The sequence below is a fragment of the Nuphar pumila genome, chromosome 10 (assembly GCF_984573655.1).
Source record: "Nuphar pumila chromosome 10, dmNupPumi1.hap1.1, whole genome shotgun sequence".
NCBI lineage: Eukaryota > Viridiplantae > Streptophyta > Magnoliopsida > Nymphaeales > Nymphaeaceae > Nuphar > Nuphar pumila.
Window position 1 is genome coordinate 72988020 of NC_143258.1, and position 25798 is coordinate 73013817.

The 25798-nt window shown below is 39.0% G+C and overlaps 1 pseudogene; it reads right to left on the reverse strand.

Moving 5' to 3' along the window:
- Window positions 1–24426: 24426 nt before the first annotated feature.
- On the reverse strand, window positions 24427–25476 carry LOC149826830 (T-complex protein 1 subunit beta pseudogene; annotated as a pseudogene).
- Between the last annotated feature and the right edge of the window lie 322 nt (window positions 25477–25798).

The window sequence follows — 25798 nt, forward strand, 5'->3', positions numbered from 1 at the left end:
TGCTATCAGCCACTGCATATACCCTCTCATGTATAAGTTTTTTGCTTATAACATTTCCTCTATATATATACATATATACATGTACACATGTATATATATATATATATATGTGTATATTTTCTCATAATATACCATTTGCATCTTTCATTTAGTATGAGTACAGCATCTTAAGTTAGAATTAATCATTTACATTCTTTTTCTAATCTCTCCCATTTCCTTTTATCTTGGCATCATAATTACTCCCCTTTTTTTTGCAGGAAGATGTGAAAAAGCCGAACTGGAAGCTGTTGATATTTTTAGTTTCAGTGTTAGACATTTATGAAAAACTCTACATTTCCAGCTTTTAGATAGAATGAATGGGCATTGAAAATATCATAAATTGTCTATTTTCATGATTTTTGCCTTTATTTCTCAAATTCTCACAATGGTGAAACACGAATGGCACATACACCATTTTAGTAAGAGGTAATTGATCCGAAGTTGATGATCCACATCAATGGCCATAGTCAGGGTGTGGACAAAACTTAAGATTTTTATCTTTTACGAAATAACACTGGATCCACACTAGATCCGTTTTCAAAATTCATCATATTTTCCTTAAATATTTTCTTCTTTTATCAGAATTTAACTTTAAATTAATTCAAAATATATACCAATGACCATAGTCAGGGTATATTGAGAGTTAATTTCATTTTAAATTCTATAAAAGCACCAAATGTGTTTCATTCTTCACCTGAATTTAAATATAGATTATTATATAATACATTCAATGACCATAGTCAAGGATGTATTATATCTTCAATCTTGTTTTAATTCATTTAAAGAATGGAATAGCTTTTCAAAATCCAATTTCAAAGATTCTTTAAATTCATTCATCATATAAGATAGAATTGCATCATATTTTCAAATTTTCCTTTTCAAAATTCCAAGTGATTCTTCTTCTTCATTTCTCAGATCAAATCTTATTCAAATCCAATTCTATCTTATTTCAAGATTCAAAAATTCAATTTCAAAATCCAATTTGACTTTAAAATTCCAAAATCATTTTTATATTCAAAACTTCAAATTTCCAACTCAATTCAAAATTCAATTTCAAAGTTCAATTTAACTTTGAAGTTTCTGATTCATCTTCAAATTCAAAAATCAAGCTTATCTTGTTATCTTCAAATTCAAAAATCACAAGTTTGAGATTGATTTTGAATCTTGACTCTTCTTAAATTTTAAATTTAATCTGGGTTTTTCAAAACCCAGATCCATCTTCAAAAGTCCCATTTGGACTTTCAAGACCCAAATCCAAAGTTAGATCAACTTGGATCCAGTTTTCTAAATACAAATTCTACTTTTTGGATCTTAGACTTCAGATCCAAATTGCATCATGGATTCCAGAACTTAGATCCCATTCCATCTTAGGATACAGGACCGAATTTCACTTTGGATCTCAGACTTCAGATTCAAATCTATTTTAGGATCCAGAACTCAACTTCCACTTTGGATCTCAGACTTCAGATCCAAATCTATTTTAGGATCCAAAACTCAACTTTCACATTGGATCTCAGGCCTCAGATCCAAATCCATTCTAGGATCCAGAACCCAATTCTACTTTGGATCTTAGACTTCAGATCAAAATCCATTTTAGGATCCGGAATCCAATTTCACTTTTGGATCTCAGACTTCAGATCCAATTCCATTTTAGGATCCAAAATCCAATTCTACATTGGATCTCAGACTTTAGATCCAAAATCCATCTTAGGGTCCAGAGTCCAACTCTACATTGGATCTCAGGCCTTAGATTCAAATCCATTTTTAGGATCCAGAACCCAATTCTACATCGGATCTTAAATCCATTTTTGAGATCCAATTCCATTCCCAATTCTAGATTTCAAATCCAATTCCATTTTCAGATCTCATCTGAACTCCCTAAATCCATTTCTATTCTTAAATACCATTTGATTTTCCCAGGTTCATTCTAAGATTCAAATTCAATATCACTTCAAAGAAATTTCATCTTTTTCTTCTCCTATATCCATGATTAATTTCAAAATCCATTTCTGACTTTGAAACTTCATTTCCTTTCATTTCAAAGCTTCAAATCATTCTTTCTCAAAATCAAGATTTATTCTTCCAACTTTGATTTACTTCAAAAACTTAGAACTTCTCTGATCTATCTCAAGTTCTAAAGTTAGATTCAATAATTTCTTCACTCCCTTATCAAGTTCATCTCAAAATACTTGGAAATTTCCAAAACATTCTTTTCAAAAGAGCATACATCCTTGCATTGCACAAGTATGATTCTTTGTGCATTTAGAATTAGAATAAATTCTTACATTATATTTAGGCAAAGCAAAAGGCATAGATTCGATCCTTGGTTCGATTACCCCTGGTAAAGGCGCCAGAAACGGTCGAACCTCGTACCGACGAGCGAATCCCGTCTCTCCATTTTTCCCGCAAATATCTTCAAAACGGAGGCGAGTTAAATTTTCTAAATATTTTTCAAATCAAGGTCAAGTGAGAGCCCGCAAAAGAATTCCTCTTCTCTCTTCTTTTCTTTTCTCTTCTCTCTTTCTTTTCTGTCCTTTATTTTTCTCCCTTCAAAAAGGAGGAAAATAGAGGTTAGAAAAGGAAAAGAGAAGGAAGAGAGAGAAACAACGAAAGAGGAAAATTTTTGCGATAATCACACTGTGCTACATCATGGGAATTATATATTCCAACATTTTCCCTTCTTCTTTCATCTATCATCTTTGAGTCTGAGTATTCTCGGCATTTTTTTTATATTTTTCTTCTCTCTTTCTGTTCTGAAGATCTGTTTGTGTTGCTTAAGTCCATCATGCTTTTGTGAGTCATCGTAGGTCATCCATTTGTATTTTACAAATCTGCGTTGTATTCACTAAACCCATTGGAATCTAAAGATGTTGATTCATACTTGGGTCATCATGTCAGATGAAGCCATCCAACTATGGCTCATTTCGAAGCAGTGATGTCCAGTAGGGTGTCTTACAGTGATTGTAAAACCTCATTATCTTTGTTACTGGAGTCCCTTAAGATACGTGGTGGTAAGGAATCAGGTGATCTACTGGAGATATGAAACACTTTTAGCTCAAACGTATGTTAAGCATGATGCCCTTTTCCTCCAGCTCCGTCAGCCATATCTGGGAGATGTTCCGGTTTGCTCTTGCATTCTTCATTCTTTGTTGTGTTTGAAGTAGCCATGCTTCATATGTGGGCATTTGTTGCTCCTCTTTGCCGTAAAAACACATAAAGATAGCTAAGGTCGATCTAAGGATATGTCAAGCAGTGAAAATTTATTTGGTGATGTTAACATCCATTTGTATTATTTGAAATTTGAGCTCAGACTATATCAATAGATGCATAAACTGATCAGGGTACATTTTACCCATTTCTATATCTTATAGCTCAACATCTCTACTATAGTTTCATGCATGATATTGGTGTTCTTGCTGCTTATGAATCGATGTATTGATACTTGTTTTGTTACGTGTTACAAATTTTATCTCCATCGTTATTCTTTAATCCGTCCCCTCAGGTCAGTCATGGTCAGTAATGAATTTTTTTTTTTAGTCAACTTTGAGATACATTGATTTTCATCTGAAGGTATGTTACAGGTTGTGATTATCTGTAGATTATGTTTGCAACTCGTGTCATCAAAATCGATGCCAGGTTATCATGCAACAGGGCAGTTCATAAACCCTCAAAATGCAAGAACCAAATTTCTTGTTAAATCTATTGTCTATGCTGAATTAGAATCAAAATTTTGTTTCAATCTACCATACTTTTAATAGCATTTTAGCATTCCAGTTTGATTTCTTCATATCAGTATTTCATCAGCTGTTGTATTTCAATACCCATTACGTGCTCATTCATTATGATTCATATTGGTCATTGCATAAGATCTGCTTAAGTACTATCTGTAGCACAAACCGTGTCCACCTCTTGGTTAAGAGAGATTGCTAGAAAAGTTGCTGGATCGCTGGTGCTGTTCTTTTTTACTTTGGAGAAAACTTGTCCCTCGTAGGAAAGCTTAACTGCTGCTGAAAAATACCCATGTAAATGGCATTTGTTCTCCCCTTTTCGTTCTTTGCAGTAGAAGGAAGAGATCACTTGATCCCTGTATACCCTATTTGATCCACGCTGGTGGCTCACTACACCTGGGAGCTCACCCTTTTATATATTCAGCAGTCAAACACTGATATGCTGAGCTGAATCATGTTCAATCTGGAGCTAATTCCAATCCATTGGAGTCGCTTATGAGATTTCTTGGTCTATAGCGCTCAGCTCAAATGAGGCAAGATGCTGGTACAGAGGCAGTTTCAATATAATATCTATTCAAGATATTATATCGCCTAAAAAAAAATCAATAGGGTCATGAATGATCTCATATAGGCATTGAAAACACTGGTTTGGTATATATTTCTTGTCACTTCCATTCCTTCTTGCATAGCCTCTTGTGTCCTGCCCAAATTTTGTTGGATTTTTTTTTAAGAAACATCTGAATATTAGTTTTTTTTTTTTTAGGTGTACGCATATTTCTGTTCACCTTCTTTGATTTATAAACCTTCAATTCTGAATTCTGGGTGGGGTCTGAAACCTACTTATCATTAGTTGTGCTTTCCAGCATAGCATTGTCCCCTGTTTGGAAAAGATGTTTGACCCTTTGAAAATCTCTGGAAGGTTGTACATCTAGTGAACATTGGCACTCATTGTTGCCTACATCTGTACATCGTTAGCAACATTCCTCATTTGAACATATGTCATGCTAGAGACACATTTTTTTTTTACTATTTTGATCTACTCTGGATCTTTACTCTACATTGTTCTTATCCACTATTCATATAATGTTTATCACTAGGTTCACCACCCTCATCCTCCAACTGTGCTTACTTCTGGCTCTGAGAGAAGAACCATTGTAATCCAGATTTAGTAGAAGCCAGCAAAGGTATTTTGCTGTGTAACATTACCAAACCCACCAGATCTTGCTGCCACCTATGTAGCAGCAGGACCTTCACTTACCCCAGGTCCCCTGTTAGTTCCAACAACCCTTCATCTCACCCATCTGCTTCTACTACAGTAGCAAGCTCTGCATTTTTGGCTGCATCCCACAGCTCACAATCATCTCTATACTCTGCCTACAATAGAGGCATTTTACCATTCGCATCTGCTATACAGATGTAATCTTCAGTCACTGCGCTTGCCAGTTGAAGTTTGACAGCAGTGAACTTCTGCCGCTACAGTCTCATGGACGTCATGTTTCACTGAAATTGACATCTTCACATACCCTTTCTCTTTTTTTTTACCTGTCTCATACCGGTTGCATGTCATTCCCCCTGCTGTACTGTTATGAATAACACCTTAGGAAATCCCCTGCATTTTCATCATCTCGGCACCACCTGGAGCATCTTGCAGCATGTCTGCTATATGCTACATCTGTTTCAACTTCAATTCTTGCATACTATGCCATTCCGCATATATATACCACTGTATCTCAGTGCCCCATCCAACCTGGCCCCTGTATAAACATGCAGCTGCCACCATTTGTGGCGATGTTTGGCATTGCTACTCCTACTATGTCCTGACATCATATGCTCCCTTAGAATAATATCATGTCCACCTGTATTGTTGCTTTCCCACAAGAACTGCCTCATTGGCTGTAGCTTACTACCACTATCATCCAGTTCCACTACTTACAACCCATTAACTCGTCTCCTTTCTCATGCCATGTATATCCATATGTATATAGATACATATATATACCTATATATATATATATATATATATATATATATATATATAACATATACATGCATATATATATATAAGCATATATAGCATTCCCTCTGTCCTTTTCATCATTCATATGAACATTTTGTAAGATATCCACATAGTATATGCCATTTTTTTATTTATTTTTATTTTCATGCTAATCCAGTTGTCTTGCAAGAAGAATGTGAATAAATTCATCATTTGAGGCTGTAAATTTGATTTCATGTGTTGTAATAGCTAGATCTAAATGAGAATTTACATTCCCTGTCTTAGATAGAATGAATGAACATTGTAAATATCATGAATGGCTCATTTTCATGCTTTTTGCCTTTATTTCTCAAAATCTCACAATGGTGAAACACGAATGGCACATGCACCATTTTGTAAGAGGTAAATTAATCCTAAGTTGATGATTTACATCAACGGCCATAGTTGGGATGTAAACAAGACTTAGTGTTTTTATCTTTTATAAAATAACACTGGATCCACAATGGATCCCTCTTTTTCAAAATCATCATATTTTCTTTAAATATTTCCCTCTTTTATGAGAATTTAATCTAAAATTAATTTAATATATATACCAATGGCCATAGTCAGGGTATATTGAGAATTAATTTCATTTTAAATTCTATAAAAGCACCCAAAAAAAAGTATTTTATTCTTCATTTGAATTTAGATATGACTATTATATAATACATTCAATGACCATAGTCAGGGGTGTATTATATCATTAATCTTATTTAAATTCATTTGAAGAATGAAATATGATTTTCAAATCTAATTTCAAAATATTTAAATTCATTCATCATTTAGGATAGAATTGCATCATATTTTCGAAATCCCCTTTTCAAAATTCCAAGTGATTCTTTTCTTCATTTCTTAGATCAAATATGGATTCAAATCCGATTCTATCTCATTCTTTAAAGATTCAAAATTCTATTTCATAGTCCAATTTGACTTTGAAATTTCAGAATCATCTTTTGTATTCAAATTTCCAATTTAATTCAAAATTCAATTTCAAAGTTCAAATTAAACTTTGAAGTTTCTGATTCATTCTCGAAATCAAAATCAAGTTTATCTTCTTATCTTCAATCACAGTTTGAGATTGATTTTGAATCTCAAAATTTGAATCTTCCTATAGTCTTAAAATTCAATCTGGGTTTCTAAAACCCAGATCCATCTTTAAAGGTCCTATTTGGACTTTTCATAATCCGAATCCAAAGTTAAAATCCTAAACTTGGATCCAGACTTCCAAGTATGAATCCAACTTCACTTTGGATCTCAGACTTCAGATCCAAAATCTATTCTAGGATCCAGAATCCAATCTCATCTTGGATCTTAGATTTCAGATCCAAAAACCATTCTTTAGGATCCAGAACCCAATTCACCTCAGATCTCAGATTCAGATCCAAAATCCATCCTAAGATCCAGAATCCAATTATACTTTGGATCTTAGACTTCAGATCCAAAATCCATCCTAAGATCCAGAATCCAATTATACTTTGGATCTTAGACTTCAGATCTAAATCTATTCTAGGATCCAGAATCCAATTCTACTTTGGATCTCAGACTTCATATCCAAATCCATTCTAGGATCCAGAACCCAATTCTACTTTGGATCTCAGGCTTCAGATCCAAAATCCGTTCTAGGATCCAAAATCCAATCTCATCTTAGGATTTCAGATTTCAGATCCGAAATCCATTTCTAGGCTTCAATATCCAATTCCATCTCAGATCTCCAATTCTTAAATACAATTCCATTCAGAATTTCAGATTCAAATTTCATCTTGAATTCCAAACATTCAAATCAATTCCAATTCTTTCTTTTCTTCTGATTTCAAAACTTCAAAGTTAGAATTCAATTCCATTTTCATCTTTATTCTGATTCAAAGTCCATTCATGATTTTGAAAATTCCTTTCTTCTTATTTTATCTCAAACTTCAAAATCATCTATTTCCAAATCCAGATTTATTTTTCCCAAGCTCTTGATTATTTCCAAAAAACTTAGAACTTTAAATCTTAAGTTCTAAGTTAGAAACCATTTCTTCACTACTATCATCAGATTCATCTCAGAAATACTTGGGAATTTTTTTAATCATTTTCGAAAAGAGCGTACATCTTTGCACTACATAAGCATGATTCTTTATGTATCTAGACTTAGATAATTTCTTAGCAAAACAAAAGGCATAAGTTCGACCCTTGGTTCGATTACCCCTGGTAAAGGCGCCAGGAACGGTCGAACATCGTACCGACGAGCAGATCCCGTCTCCCAGTTTTCCCGCAAATATTTCAAAAACGGAGGCGAGTTATTTTCTAAATATTTTCAAAATTAAGGTCAAGTGAGACCCCGCAAAAGAGTTCCTCTTCTCTTCTTTTCTTTTTCTTTTCTCTCCTCTCTTTCTTTCCGCCCTTTTATTTTCTCCCTTCAAAAAGGAGGAAAGAAAGGTTGGAAAGGAAAAGAGAAGGAAGAGAGAGAAATCCCAAGAGAGGAAAAATTTTGCGATGATCACAGTTCGGTTAGGGGGCCTCTAACATGTCTGGACCCTAATCGGTCCAGACCATGTCAGACCATCCGATAAATCTAGCCCACCTAAGTGGGCGTTGGCATAGACTATGCCAAAACTAGAAAGGGAGAAGAGGGGCAAACGCCCCAACGAACTGAGCATAGGCCTTTGACAGGTCTGGTCCAGTCGGTCCAGACCGTGTTAGGCCAAGGAAATCTGGTCCACACCCACCTGGTTTGGTGGGTTCGGCCAGGGTTCACGTAGAACCAAAAGAGGGATAGGAAAAGGGGCTCCCAAGCTGACCCGACGTGGACGGCCTGGGATACACTTTGCTGGACACGTCCAGCCGAACCGAAGTTAAAACATATGGCCAGAACGTTCTGGGGCCAAACAAAACAGAAATAAAAGGAGAAAAAGAATGGTGCGCTCCACTATAGCTCGGCCAGCTTAGCCTAAGCCAACATCACCCAAAAAGGGGCTAACCTGTTTAGGTGGGTTAGCTGGACTTGGGCAAAACCGTGGCTTCCATGCCAACCGAAACGAAGCTTTGCCAAACTTTGCTTGTCGTGTTCATCAGCAAAAGAAGTCTATGCAGCAAAATGTGAAAGGAGAACGAAATGCACTCCTGCCAACAACGCCTATATGGCGAATAGAAGACAAACGATGCATAAAGGTTTGATCAATCGAAAAAAAAAAATCTTCAATGCATGCAGCTTGCTCAAAGAAGTCGACAATGTGGAACCCAAAGACCAAAATGCTCTTTTGCAAAAACCCACACTAAGATATGTGAAAAGATACTCACGTTGTACAATGCAATGCATGCATCCGTGCTCAATAAAAACCACACCCAACAATGCATGCCACTTACCCATTAAAATCCATAAATCCGAAGTAAAAGCATGTATTAGTAGCTCACGGAAATGCATGAACAAGGAGGCACTTGCTCAAACAAAATCCACACTAAGGGACAAGGGAAGAGGCTTCTCACCTTCGAGGCTTTAGCAATGTGGAAGAGGTACCACGGCTGGAGCTGGAACTAGGTGCTCACGGTGGAGAGAAAGGGTGTAGAGAGAGGTGAGAGGGGAGAGCAAGAGAAAAGAGAGAGAGAGGGCTCCAAGAAAAATCGCCCAAGGTGAGAAGACCCCTCTTTCTCTCTCTTCAAGACTTAAATAAGTTGGGTTTTTAGAATGGACGGCTGGGATTGAAGCTAATGAGATGGAGGGATGGAGTGGTCCACGCCCCCCCCCCCCCATAGCACTCCCATGCCCAATGCATGTTGAGCTTTTAAAACATTTCAAAAAGATTTTCAGAAATGCCATTGAAAGGGTTTTGAAAAAGGCTTTAAAACTTTAAGGATTTACAAGGGGGCGCCCTTGGCTGCCGCCCCTTATGCACAACCGGTTTTGGTAATTTGAAAACTTTCAAATTGCTTGCAAAAATGCCATGGGGCGCCAGCCCCATGCCTCTTCTTTGGAAAACTCGCCCCTCATAATGAAGCTTTATGCTTCATTATGAGTTCTTGAAAAGAACCATGACCAATCATGGCCTTCTTTTCAAACACCATGCAAAATCTTTCAAATATGCCACCCATCTGGTCCACTCTTGACCAGCTTGTCAACCATGTCTAAAATTGTTCTCTAGAGGGGTGCCCAAATGAGTTGGGCCTCCTCTAGCCGATCCGGATCCAAATCCAAAATCGCCTATGCACTATGTTTAAAAACAACATTCATTTAATGCATTAAAATATAAAATTAATTCCAATAAATCATTTAGTTCTCTTCAGAGCCTCAATTAGTATAGAATGTTCGATGCCTTTTAAGAAAATTCTCATCCGTTTGCGAGAATTAAGCGTATTACGATTCGTGTACAATCGTTGAGCAAAACTCGTAATTCACATGCACTGATGATGTTTTTTTGTCGCAAGGGTCCCAAATTCGGGGACAAACTATAAAAGTCTATTTTAAATTAATCCTTGAAATTTCAGAAGCTAATTCATCCAGAATTAGGCACTTCTTACTTACACAGTGTATTTACGCGATTTTCGGGTCACGCGCTCAAAGCTAAAATACAAGATATAGTCAATTCATATCAAATTACGTGTTGTATTCTCATAAACACACGAAAGCATGCATCCCCAACTCAAATCAAACAGTAAAGTCCTCAGAAAATTTCACGTGTCTTACAGAATGAGAGAGAGAGAATAGTGTAACGCCCCAGATTTCCAAAACAAAGCTAAGTTAAAATTTTCATGAATTTCTTTTTTTTTTTCTTTGCAGCAGAACTTAGAAAAGGTTTTAGCAGCAGAATCAGATGATAATGATTTGTCAGTTTTAGAAAACTCCGAGCACGTTGCAGGTATGTAGCCAAGCAACTCATTGACCATCAAAGTGTTCCATTTTATTGAAAACCATATGTTTATTACAACACTACTACTTGGAAAAGCAGTGTAGGTTCAATAAAAGGAAGCAGTACAACTCTGTCTACAGAAACCCTGGAACTCGATGCTGCCTTGCTCCGCATATCGCCACGCAAGTCCAACACCTGAAATCCCCATTAAATGGGGTCAGAACTACTGATGGTCTGGTAAGCAAGCAATCATATATGTTCATTCAACTCAAGTACATACGATGACCACTCAGGGTTGCAATTCGTAATAACGACGCTCAAGCCTCCTCAGGGCTATGAGTTGAACATCTGCTCAAGTCTCCACGACTTAGACATGACCTCTTCCGGGTCTCAAAGGGATGTCTAGCTCAAGTCTTCATACTTGGCACATTTGTATCTCATGCATCTAAGGACAGCTCCTCGAGCTTCGCTTAGCCATGCAGATACAACACGGGTCTTTCCCTAGTCGGTCCAGTCGTATACCGATCATGACACCTTCATAAAGGTTATGCAGGACTGACTCAACAACGTCCATCCACTCATACATTCAAGCATCGCTGAACCTAAAGCTAATGCATTGTTTCAATATTTAACCTGTTCCACCCTTGGTACGCGGGCGAAGCAATTGTCTGGGCATCAACTCGACGTTCTGGGGGTTGATTATTCTATGTATTTTAGATACCCCAGAAGCCTGTTGACCCTATCCATAGTAGAGTAGTGTGTTTCAACTGGGAGAACCCTACTAGGCCTATATTCGGATGCATCCTCTACTTGCAGTAGTTGGGTTCAATCCTTAGATCTTAAGGATAACAATGACCCCAAAACCCATGAGTGACTGAGGCCATCGTGGACTCTATCAGGTCCAAAGTAAAATATGTGTCACTCAAGGTTGTACTATCACTGTCATTCCATAGTGAGCGTAATTCCTAAAGGAATCTGCCAGTCTTACAATTATTTGGACAGATATTTGCATGCCATTTAGGCAGCTCGTGCCTCAGCACTACGGAAGTATGTACCCGACCCCAGTCAGTCTGCCCCAACACAGTCATTAACTCAGGGGGTACCCCTAACACGATTTTCAATTGCGGGGCAAGTGCGACCTTAAGTCTTATTCATATGCATGCAGAACACCGCTCTTGGCACTACAACCACCACGAGCATCACACCTCTTTTGGGTGGAAACAACACACTCTGGCTCTTCGACCCTTACGAGTCTGGTTGCGTAACCGTTCTCAATGAGCATGCATATGACTCGATCTAAATAGATGGTTGCTCTGCGTATTTTTATGCAACGAGTCCAAACTTAGTCAAGGCTCAACCTCTACTCCGGCTCAGCGGCCCTTACAAGCAAGGTGCCCTCGCAGGCACAGAGATACGAGCCGTTCTGGCATCGTTCCATCAACAGACATCATTATGCCATTCAACTGGTTTCGACAGCTCTTCTGCCAACCATTTCGTCAGCACCTCCCCTTCTCTATTGGCAGCGGTGCGACGAACCCTTCTGCGTTGTAGAAGGCATTCCATGAACTGGGTAGCACTCTGTTGTACGATAGAGTATCCTGCTATGTTCTTTCTGAGCTATTCTTTGCTTCTTCATAAATTTCAGCAACACTTCCTCTCTTTAATGGAGAAAGTGTGCGTTTCTTTTATCCATTTCAGCGACATCTCTCCTCTTTGGCGGGAAATCGCTACGTTTAACTCGGGAAATGGATGCGCACTGTTGTGAGTACCTTGCATCCATCAAGGTTGCAGGAACCTTGGGCCATAGCCAGGCCATACGTAATTGACTTAGCCTTTACGTAAAGAGCATTTTGCCAAAAAGTGAAGCCTTTCCAATAGGGGCTTCATTCGTCAAGCAAAATCTTGAACCAGGAGCGGTAAGGGAATCACAATGGAGATTTGGAGTCGATCTCCATTTGAACGCTCATTTACGCACCATATATGTAGTATAAGCAGAAGCCTGTGCTTTATACAACGGCGGTGTAAAGAAATGCATATACTATTGTTCGGGGTGTTTAACCGAACAAAATATTCTACATATATATTTGCAGAAAGCAGGAGCCTTGGTGTCTTTCAACACAACGACATAAGTAAATGCATAATCGAAAATTGCAGAAAGCACGAGCCTTGGCATCATACGACGCGACGACAAAGGTAAATTACATAGCCTATGCGATATAATACGCGTCGGCAGAATCAACAGATATACACCTAGATCCGTATCCAACAATAGTTACGAGGCGAGCGGGTGAACACCGAAGTGTTCTGAAGGACTCAACCAAGAACTAAGGCGAGATATCATTTTTAAGAACGCATATACTGCGTATTTAAACATATATATCCGACGATAGTTACGAGGCGAGCAGATGAACACCGAAGTGTCCAAAAGAGGCTCAACCAAGAACTATAGCAAGATACTACTTCAGAAAGTATATGCTATATACAAACAATCAAATACTTGAGAGAGATGAATTAATGAAGCGAACTTACTTCAAATTGCGGAAGAAATGACTCTGATATGCTCCGATGCTTCGAACAATGTTCGATTCTTCCTTCGAGAGGTCCGACTAGGTCTGGGTTCAGAAAAATCCAAACTAGAATCTGGGATGGAAAAAGACTTTGACTTTGACTTCAAACCCAACTAGGTTCAAGTCAAGTCAACAGGGTTTGGACCAGGTCAAGTGGTTTCTGTGGTGCCCCAAACCCCGACTTTGGAAAAGCTTAGAATTTCCAATGATTTTTTTTTTAAAGGTTCAAGTAGAAAATCAGCGGAAAGCAGGTGTGAGAAAACAACAAAGCCGCAAGTCTGGGCGGCCACCACAGGTGAGTGCAACAAGTAACCAACAGTGAGCAATAGTGTAGCTACGAAGAAAAAAGGGTAAACACCCCAGCAGTATAAAGAGTTTACAAAATATAAGTACAAGTCTCAAAATAGGGATTACATCCCGAACAAAATCCCAAAACCCCAAAACCACTAGGTACAGGAACTGCAGAACAAGTGTGTGGGTCCTCCGAGCCTCCACCGCGTATCAGCGCATCCGCACTATACCTGTTCGTCACCTACATCCCCATAAAATGGGGTCAGGACTCTTGTGAGGTGGTGAAGAAACAACCACAGGCATAAACATATCTCATATAAAAAGGAAAGCAGTAACAGAACTGACAAGTATAAGTGCCTGTGTCAGGTAAGTGCAAAGTAACAAGTACTAGTCAACTAGAAAGTAACAAGCTGAAGTATCAATGAAACAAGTAGCTAAAGCAGCAAACTGAACTATAACGAGTACTGAGTAGCAAGTAACTGAAGTAACAACTGAAGTAACTATAACAAGTACTCAAGCAGTAGCAAGTGCTGACAGCAAGTAGAGTAACTAAGTAGCCACTGAAGTAAAGCCTATAACTCAAGTGAAGCAACAACTACTGTAAGTCAGCTGTTTGGTTAGTCTTTATGTTCTTCTGATTACTTCTTTGGGTACACGAAGGAAACCTCGCATTCTGTGAGACATGCACCCAACGTCTGTTATTCAATTTATAGTGTGGTAACCAGGGAAGCTACAGACCGAGTCAACCACATGCGAACAACACACGGCTAGGAGAAAACACTCTCATAGGTAAGGATTGCAATCCATACTAATGCAGTAGTGAGGTCCTAGAAAGGCAACCTCAACCTCCCTGACTCTGAGTGACTGGAGGCCAAAGGACGCTACAACTCCTGTCAAAACACGTGTCATAGTAACGACAAGACACTCAGGGTTGTACCATCCACCCTCTCCCAAGGTGAACCATTTTGTGAATGGGGCGAAGTAGGTTTATCTTTCTTAGGCTCATGTTCATCCATACCTCACAACGAGGAATTTGCCTCATGGTCCCCGTGGGGTACGCAAAACGAGGACTTGGCCTGCCCATTCATGTGCTCATCCTCACACGGCCAACGGAGCACACTGCTCGCAAAAGCAGTCATAACACCATATTATTTATTTCTTATTCAGAGTATATCACACAAGAGTCCATTACAACACCAGGGCCACTGCCCAAGGACTCCAACTGAGCCCACAACCAGTCATTTTTGTTTATTCATACTCTATGGTGTTCAATCTTTTTATTCTTTTCATTTCTTGAAGTAAGCGCACGTGGTGCTCTTATCAATGCCTCAAGCAATGTACATCCTCAGGGTACGCACTACTCAGTAACAGTGTCAGGATATGCTAAGTGCAAAGTGTAAGAGTAATATAAGCTTTCTATCATTTTGCACAATAAAATAATCAGAGGCATTATACAATTCTATCTCTGGAAGACAATTAAGTATGTAAGCAGGTAGGCAGTTTCATGTATGTGGTATTTCATCAATTCGCATTCTCAAAGGATTAAAATAGAATTTATCTAAAGTCCCATCTTATGGGAATAATATTTGCATTACCACGGTGAATAATCGCTCTTGCAGGGAAGATGCAATTGCAATACAAAGGATCATTACATGTGGTTCGACACACTTATGTGTGTTTAGCGAAGTCTGGGATATTTCGTCTTATCGGAATAACATTAGCTATTTCCACGGTATGGGTATGCGCCTGCGGACCCGAAGCAAAGATATTTAAACACACTTGTAATTTCAAATAACGAAGTCTCTAAGCTTGTGAATTTACAATAACGACCAAAACATATTATTCTGGTCTGTCGAGTGTAAACCAAAGCATAAGGGTTTTCCTTTCGCAACATGACACACATATGTGTTGAAGGTGTTTCTAAAGTAACCCATCTAATGGAGATTAAATTAGCATTACCACGGTTCAGGGTGCCGCGCCCGCGAACCCGAAACAAACCATTTGCCAAACCGAAAGTGAAACAACTCTATGGAATTCTGTATTTAACTCGAAGCGTAACATCATCTGGAGAATAATACTTGGACGGGACACCCGAGTGTCGCATGTCCATTCGGCTATGCTGAAGCAAGCTTTATGTGTTTAGGTATACAAGTGCGTACATACCTATACCTATGTACACACACACACACACACACACACACATATATATATATATATATATATATATATATATATATATATATATATATATATATATATATATATATATATATCCCATTTCCAATTGCACTGAATAAGGCACGACTTATAAATAAATATGTACACATACATATGTACATTCTCACTTAAATATATATATATACGCCGAACTCGATGAAACCCAAAGCATGTACACTTATGCCACAATCCTAACCGAAGTGCACGGGGGATGCGGGGCAAGGCAAAAGCTATCTTGAACCTACTATGGTTCAGCTCTAAGTATGTTTGAGCTGGTCGTTGATAAAACGCATTGACAGCCACAATAGTGACAAAGAAATACAGGGCTGCAAGTGTGCCAACACGCGGATCCACACACGTGCTGCCCAAAACTCCAACTTAAGCGATGGTCTGGTCCCACAGACCAGACTATCATGCTTGCTAACCGAATCTGGTTCGACTTGTGGATCGGACCAGACCACTACAGGGATTCGGTTGGGGCTGGCTCCAGCCCCTGACCAAGGTCAAACGGCCGTGCAAAGAGGTTCCAAAGTTGGTTCAAAGTGTCTGGTCCCTAGGACCAGACATCAGCTATCACATGCCAAGGTCTGAGCTTTTCAGTTCAGACCTGGGCCCGAAGAGGTTCAACCAAAAAGGGGAGACCCGGGGTGTCCAACACCAAGTGTCTGGCACCCGGCTCTAACAAGGTGAAGCCGCAGATAGCAATAGGTGCTAGCTAGGCTGCCAAAGGGTTCAGGTCTGAACCACGGTTCAGACCTGTACCCACAAACACTAAAACAAATTGCTAAGGGTGCATAGAACCCGTGCAGTGTGCACCCAGCTCCAGCCAAGGGGAAACAACTGGACTGGGCTCACACGCACAGCAGGTCCAAACCAGGCTATGGTGCTGGTCTGAACCCCCGGTTTAGACTGGCACCTAGCCAAGTCGAAACCCCAAGCAAAAACAAAGAACTAAGGTACATCCAAAAGACTTAACACAGGAAAAAAAATAACTAAAGGCTTAGGTTACATAGGCTGGGCGCGCGGCTAACCGAAATGCGCCCAGCTCCAACTAAAATGAAAAGGCTTGGGCAAGGGGTCTGATCCGCTGGACCAGACCGTGCCAACACAAGGATTCGAACACCAGAGCCTAAGTCTCACATCCAGAAAAAAGAAAGGAGTTGGGTGCCTGCCATGGGCCGGCCCCAACAACGAGCATAACTCGGTGGGTCATGCGACCACCGAAAACAAAAAAAAAAGAAGCAAAACTAACAATGACAAGACTAGCTTTAAATTTTTTTTTCTCTCTTCTGTTATGGAAGCCACGGTTTCCCATAGCAGAAAGGGGGCTGGAGTACCTTATGATCCAGGCCACCCATGACTATAGCAGCAGTCCCATTGTTTGGGACTAGGACGCACCTAATGCGCCAAACTGAGCCATTGTGGGTGTTGCCGGCTGAAGTGCTCCCACGGTGCTGGGAGGTACCCAATGCATATACCACCAAGCTGGGTGCATGCTGGATGAGCCCAGCTCGGTCAAGCGCACCCCAGCAACTCAATTTGTCCAGCACAAGGAGCAACAACAACTCCAAGGTCGAAATTTCCATCAAAAGTGAAGAACGAAAGAGAAACACGAAAAGCATATCACGCATTCAAATCAAAGCATGGAAGCATAAATCCAAGGGAAAGAAAAACATAATGACATAAAGAAAATTCTTATGCATGAGTCAAAATAAACAATAACTCAAAGGAAAACCTTGGAATGAAACTTGTCACTCTAATCCGCCAAAGGTGTACGCACACATAGGTGCGTTTGCAGCCCTGGCTTCACGTTGGACAATAAGAGCATTAGGAAAAGTTTCTTCACCTTAGCAGCTTGAGGAAAATGGAAGAGGTAATGAGCTGAAGCTACTCCACGCCAAGGAGGCTCCCACGGTTTGGAGGGAGGAAGCAAGAGAGAGGGAAAGATTTTGGGAGAGAGAAGAGAGAGAGTAAGTTAGGAAAAATCGCCCACTAGAGAGGGGGCCCGTTTTTTTCTAAAGTTTTTATAGAGGCTTGCATAGGGTTGAACGGCTGGGATGTAATCCCTCTAAGATGGAGGGCTGGAGACCTCCACGCCCCCCAACAACCAATGCGTGTCATTCTTTCAAAAAGTTTTAGAAAACTTTCAAAAACGCCCTTTTATAAAGCCTTTAAAGTTTAAGCAAATTACAAGAGGGCGTCCTTGGCTGCCACCCAACTCCACCTATCGAATTTGAGGATTTGAATTTTTTTCAAAATCTTACAAATTTGCCATGGGGTGCCAGCCCCATGCCTCCCTTTTGGAAATGACGCCCCTCATGATGCAACCTAGGCTTCATCATGAGGGTGTTGGAAAAGATACATGGCCAATGAAGGCCTTCTTTAAAACCCATGCAAAAATTATTTCAAAGACGCCATCCAGCTAGTCAATCCTTGACCAGCTGGTCAACCATGGCCATGAACGTCCACTATAGGGGTCGTCCATGGGTTTTGAATCCACTAAATGCTCCGGATCCAAATCCAAAAATCGCATATTGAGTTACCTATAAAATAACGCTTATTTAATACATTAAAATACCAATTTAACTCCAACAAATCTTTCTGTTTTCTTTACAACCTTAATTAACATAGAATGATCAATGCCTCTTAAGGAAATTACCTTTTGTTTGCTAGAATTAAGCGTTTTAAGATTCGGGTTTAATCATAGATCACAACTCATAATTCACATGCACTAACGAGGTTTCTTCGTCGTTCGGGCCTCAAATTCAGGGTGTATCACCACAACCCTATTCCAAACTTACACTAAAAGTTTCGGAAGTTAACTCATTTTAGATTTCCCAAAATCGCTCCTTTTACCTAAAATTACGCGATTTTACCCGATTCTCAAAATAAGCAAATCTTCAGAAATTGCCAAAACATCAAAATTCATTGATTTCAACATAATTACGCAATATACATAAAAATTAAAATCATGGATCTTACATCCTCCCCTCCTTAAAAAGGATTTCGTTTGCGAAATCAACCTTAGGAGGTTACAAAAAGTTTTGGATAGGTCTCTCTCATGCTCGCTTCTGGTTCCCATGTGCATTCTTCAATGCCATGGTGCTGCCAACGTACCTTAACTAGCGGAATAGTCTTGGTACACAGAACTTGATCTCATCGATCAACAATCTCGATAGGTCGTTCTGACAAAGTTAGATCTTCCTGCACGTCCACATCCTCATAACAAATGACATGCGATGGGTCAGAAATGTACTTCCTGAGCATCGACACATGAAAAACATTGTGAATGTGAGCATTATGTGGAGACAACTCGACACGATATGCCACTTCACCTATCCTTGCCATGATCTCAAACGGTCCAACGTACCTCAGACTCAACTTTCCTTTCTTTCCAAAACGAAACACGCTCTTCGTCGATGAAACTCTGACAAAAACCATGTCACCAACTTCAAAAGACAATTCGCGACGTCTCTTATCGGCGTAACTCTTCTGCCTATCTTGCGCTGCCTTCAAATGCTCACGAATCTTCTGCACTTGCTGCGTGTAGTGCTGAAAAACAATCGGCGATTCGCTCAATCTATCGCTGATATCGTCCCAATAAGATTGTAACCGACAAGGTCTCCCATACAACACTTCATACGGGGCCATCCCGATACTAGCGTGGTAACTATTGTTGTATGCGAACTCAACCAAATACAGGTGTGAATCCCATTCACCCTTCCAATCAAGCATACAAGCTCGCAACATATCTTCTAACGTCTGAATCGTTCATTCGGACTGTCCATCTATCTGGGGATGAAAGGTTGTACTAAACTTCAACTTCATCCCCAAAGCAGATTGCAACAGACCCCACAGTCGCGAAGTAAACCGGGAAAATGATAGATCTCGGCACACCATGAAGTCGAACGATCTCTATAATGTACAAGTCAGCTAAACTCTCAAGAGACTGACTAATCCTGATCGGCAAGAAATGGGCAGACTTGGTGAGTCTGTCCACGACTACCCATATCACATCTTGTTTACGCCTAGTCAGTGGCAAACCTACCACAAAATCCATCCTGACATTTTCCCATTTCCATTAAGGAATCTCAATCCTCTGCAAGGTAACACCGGGACGCTGGTGTTCCGCTTTGACTTGCTGATAAGTCAAATACCTTGCAACGTAAGCCGCTATCTTGCGCTTCATGCCATGCCACCAATACTTTCGCTGCAAATCCTTGAACATCTTCGTTCCACCAGGATGAATCGTGTATCTCTGTGATCATCGCAAAATTTTTCCTCTCTCGTGGTTTCTCTCTCTTCCTTCTCTTTCCTTTTTTCAACCTCTAATTTCCTCCTTTTTGAAGGGAGAAGAATAAAAGAAAGAAAAGAGAGAGAGAAGAGAAAAGGAAAGAAAGAGAGAGAGAAGAAGAACTCTTTTGCGCGGTCTCACTTGACCTTGATTTGAAAGATATTTAGAAATTTAACTCGCCTCCGTTTTGAAAATATTTACGAGAAAATGGGGAGACGGGATTCGCTCGTCGGTACGAGGTTCAACCGTTCCTGGCGCCTTTACCAGGGGTAATCGAATCTATGCCTTTTGCTTTGCCTAAATATAATCTAAGAATTTATCCTAAAGATCTAATATGCACAAATAATCATTCTTGTGCAATGCAAGAATGTATGCTCCTTTTGAAAGATGTTTTAAAAATTTCCAAGTATTCTGAGATGAACTTTGATAAAGGAGTGAAGAAATGATTGAATCTAACTTAGAACTTGAAATAGATCAGAGAAGTTCTAAGTTTTTTGAAGTAAATCAGAGTTGGAAAAATAAATCTTGGCTTTGAGGAAGAATAATTTGGAGCTTTGAAATGAAAGAAAAATGAAGTTTCAAAGTCGGAAATGGACTTTGAATTTTGAACTTGAATTTAGGAAAGGAAATGAATACTTGAGATGGAATTGATTTTGGATTTTGAAGTTTGAAATTGGAATGGACTGAGAAAATCAAATGGTATTTAAGAATAGAAATGGATTTAAGAGATCCAGATTAGATCCGAAAAATGGAACTGAAATCTAGAATTGGAATTGGATTTCGGATCCTAAACAGAATGGGATCCGAGACTTGGGTTCTGGATCCTAAAATGGAGTGGATCTGAAGTCTGAGATCCGAATGTAGAAATTGGGTTTTGGATCCTAGAATGGATTTGGATCTGAAATCTAAGATCCAAGGTAGAATTGGGTTCTGGATCGTAGAATGGATTTGAATCCAAGGCCTGAGATCTAATGTGGAAGTTGAATTCTGGATCCTAAAATAGATTTGGATCTGAAGTCTGAGATCCAAAGTGGAATTGGATCCTGGATCCTAAGATGGATTGGGATCTAAGGTCTGGAATCCATGATGCAATTTGGATCTGAAGTCTAAGATCCAAAAGTAGAATTTGTATTTAGAAAACTGGATCCAAGTTGATCTAACTTTGGGTTTGGGTCTTGAAAGTCCAAATGGGACTTTTGAAGATGGATCTGGGTTTTGAAAAACCCAGATTGAATTTAAAATTTAAGAAGAGTCAAGATTCAAAATCAATCTCAAACTTGTGATTTTTGAATTTGAAGATAAGAAGATAAGCTTGATTTTTGAATTTGAAGATGAGTCAGAAACTTCAAAGTTAATTTGAACTTTGAAATTGAATTTTGAATTGAGTTGGAAATTTGAAGTTTGAATATAAAAATGATTTTAGAATTTCAAAGTCAAATTGGACTTTGAATTTGAATTTTTGAATCTTGAAATGAAATAGAATTGGATTTGAATAAGATTTGATCTGAGAAATGAAGAAGAATCACTTGGAATTTTGAAAAGGAAATTTTGAAAATATGATGCAATTCTATTCTATATGATGAATGAATTTAAATTTTTGAAATTGGATTTTGAAAAGCTATTCCATTCTTTAAATGAATTAAAATAGGATTGAAGATATAATAATCCTCGACTATGGTCATTGAATGTATTATATAATAATCTATATTTAAATTCAGGTGAAGAATGAAACACATTTGGTGCTTTTATAGAATTTAAAATGAAATTAGTTCTCAATAAACCCTGACTATGGCCATTGGTATATATTTTGAATTAATTTTAAGTTAAATTCTGATAAAAGAAGAAAATATTTGAGGAAATATGACGAATTTTGAAAACGGATCCAGTGTGGATCCAGTGTTATTTCCTAAAAGATAAAAATCCTAAGTTTTGTCCACACCCTGACTATGGCCATTGATGTGGATCATCGACTTAGGATCAATTACCTCTTACGAAATGGTGCACGTGCCATTCGTGTTTCACCATTCGTGGGAATTTGAGAAAAAAAAATGCATGAAAACAAGCAATTTATGGCATTTACAAGGCTCATTCATTCTATCTAAAAGCTGAAAATGTAAATTTTAAGTCCTAACTTATTACAACATATAAAATTGAATTTACAACTCCAAGTAGTGATATTCTCCACATATTCCCCTGCAAAAACACTTGGTTAGTATGAGGGTAGGAGAGAATATATAAAAAAAAATGCAAATGAGATGCTCACATGTTATGATTTTTATGATTTTTGATATGGACAGATGAAAAGGTGATATATGCCTGTATACCTATATACATGTATATATATAGGTATTCATGCAGTATATATATACGGCATTTGTATAATGCAAGTGAGGTATGCTGATCATGTACATGGTATAATTAAGTAGCTAGGAAATGGTAAGGAAATAACGCAGGGGATTCCTAAGATGCTGTTTATAACAGTGCAGCAGGGGTCTATAGGCATCTATAAGGTGGACTGTGGAGATTGAAAGGATATTGTACAGAAAATAATGGGTATGAGAGTGGAAAATGAAGCATAGATATAAGCAACGCAAATTTTGGTTGGTGATCAGGTTAATCCTGATGTTGCGAGCCAATATCTAGCTTAGTAATGCTCCTAACAGGTTTCAACCAGGATCACCCTTGGCACCATCACCCTGGGTCATCACAGCTGTATAACTCAGACGACCTCACTTCCCCCAGCTCTCAACTTGGTTCTGGAAATACCTCTTCAACAAGCTTATCACATCAAACTACAGAGTGATTTTCCTCATAACGCTCCTCTTGGGATCCAGTAACGAACTTCTTTCAGTTTCAAACCTTGAAGTACATACTAGGACGTAATCCACATGTTTGAAAGGGTCATCTCCTATATCATCAAGTGACCAACAGAATAATCTAGCAAGCTTAAAAGATGAAAGCTTTCAAGAATTTTTTTAATCCCAGTTTTGAAGTACTGCGGAGATAACAGCATTCGGGCAGCATGACTGGCAATCGCGAGATGGTAAAACATCTCTACAGGATTAACATCCCTGCTGTGTTCATATCTCCTGGCACTGTTGAACTCTGCAACCTGTTTACAAATACTTCAGCAGGCGGCATTATAACAGTAAAAAAAAAGGGGACCATAGCTTCCTCAAAATCTTGAGCAGGGATTTCGCAATCCACCCTTAGAACAAGTAAGATCTCGCACAGCATCATCATTTGCTCTCTTTAATTTTTCCATTGTATGCACATAATTCTCCATCACCTTTCTCGTTTACAGATCATACCATAATGAGATAATGGGAAACACACTGGATCAAGTTTTTAGAGCTTACTTGGGGTGATGGGGACGATAGGAACCCTGAAGATTCTTCGTGCTCATTTGCCATGGATCTATCCAGAATATGGCTCCTCGTTGAATACTTGTAATTTGTTAATAGCGTCTGCAGTGAATGTTGCCTGAGAATCCCCTGCGAGTCCTTTTCTTCCTTCAGCATAGTCAATCATGTTTCCGCTTCTGGACCCACGTTTTCCAGATCATGGGTGGCCTCGCTTTCAAGGTCCAGCATCCTGCTGACCCACACATTTAATTACATAGGCTCTTCATAAGTAGGCACTCCACAACTCCTATGGAAGGCCTAGTTTGCTGGGCGATAACACTTAAGGAGATATCTATATCTCCTGAAGGACGACTGAAGATGCTCTCCATTAGACAAAGCACATTAATTCGCTATCAGTGCATGCTGTACATTAAGAGTGGCTGAATGGACACGACAAAATTCTTGGTAATGAGCAAAATCAACAATGTCGAAAGCCTGTGAGATGTATTAGACCCACCCATATTTGTCCCAAGAAGGCTTTCTTATAATTGGGTGTGCAAGAAACTTTCTGACGTTATAGATGTTTGTTGCTTAATCCATGCAGCAAGGGACAGATCAAAAGCCAAGTCCAGCTTGAATGGCTCTGACAGATTTCTGAAGCTGATGGATCCTGTGCAATACCAGGACAAAGATGCCAATGTACCAGCTATATCTGACGAATCTCCTACCTTTGATTCTACTGTATACCTTTGTTCTGATCTTCTCTCAAATTGTTGGAAGGTTTGGATCACCAGTTGGGAAACAATGGCAACACTCTTGCTGACTGAATCTGATGCAGCCTCAACTTCATCAAAGCCTACTCTCTGAGAACGTAACTTGTCACACAACTCTTCCACCTTCATGGTCGGGCAAAGCTCTTTCTAAGATGTTGGAAATGTGGGTTTTCTTTTCTGATGAAAAATCATCTTGTATACAAATTTTAAATGAAATAAGTATACATAAAGCCACAGCAAGCCTAACTAACCCAAAAATTCATGAGAATCACAAAAAAAAAAAAAAAAAATTGCAAACCAAACAGCTTGTCTTTCTCACGTTTGTTCCTCTCTCTTCTTTGGTGCCCAGGTGGTGATCTCATCAACTCTGAATATCATCTCAGCGGCCTCCGTAGCAAAGTAGTATTGCTTGCTTAGCCTCAAATCAATCTGATATTCCAAGCTTCCCCATATCCCCAACAAAACCGGAGATGACATCAATTCCAGCATTTGTTTCATCCTTGTGGTACTTAGCCCGAAATTGTGCAATCAAATCTGTGTCGCCTGGACCTGCATTGCCAGAGATGATAATTGGAGTAGATTGGAATGCATGAGATAAAACCTCAACTGCAAGGGATTTCTTTCCTGATATCCTCAGAACAAGTTTGTAAACTTCCCTAGACATCATCGTTTCAGGCCAACTTCCCCCAAACAGGATTCTGCTGTCCGTAACCATTTTGGATAATACACATAGGGCATGATGTAAAGACCTTTTTGGCTTCATCTAACACATGGGAACTTGATCCTTTTAATACAATGGCACATATCTGACTCATCTCTATACTAGAAAAATTGACCCACTTATCTTCACCAATCATGATTTCTTTAATAAGCTTGTAGTGCCCAAGTTTAACAAACACAGGGTTATTAAATGTTGATGCAATTTCTCCACCAATAGCTAGAGCAGGACGCCCAATTCCATCATGATCAGCATCCTCAATCATCAGAATTCCTGCATCAGCAAAAAGTTTCTCGGGAAAGTTGTATATCAATTGTCTTATTAACAAAGTGATTGATGCCATGGGAAATAGTATTCTGCACTCTCTCTTTCACTTTCTCTTTTTCTGCCCCCTCTGTCTGAGCAAACCTTGCCATTGAATCAACATATACTCATGCTTTATATATCTTTATTTTATTAGTGTCCATAGATGTATTTGCCACCAACATTTTTTTTGTATATGGCAGATTAGCACCATCGAATGAAGTAATGGCCTGTATTCCAGAGAAGGTTGTATTCAGGGAATGGACCACAACAGTAGACATGAAATGGGCTGGGACGCTGGAGGTGGGAATAGGATATTTTGCAGGTAGTCTGACAACCTTCATCTGAGGCCCGAGTGTTGTGGGATGATGTTACAGACTGGGCATATGGGCAGTAAATCTGGAGGTGATTAGCATAGGAAGTGTAGTGCATAGTGGAAGTAAGGGAATGGGAAATGGGTATAAGTGAATATAAGCAGCTATGAAAGGGATAATCGCATTTACATTATAAATATTGATTTGAGACCGTTAGAGTTGGAAACCTCACCACTGTGATATGATAAAGACAACGTCATCACCAAGGGACATTGAAATGAATGAAATCATATGTAAGTAAAAAAAAAATTCTAGTATGCAACAGATATAGGTTACCACAACAACATACCTG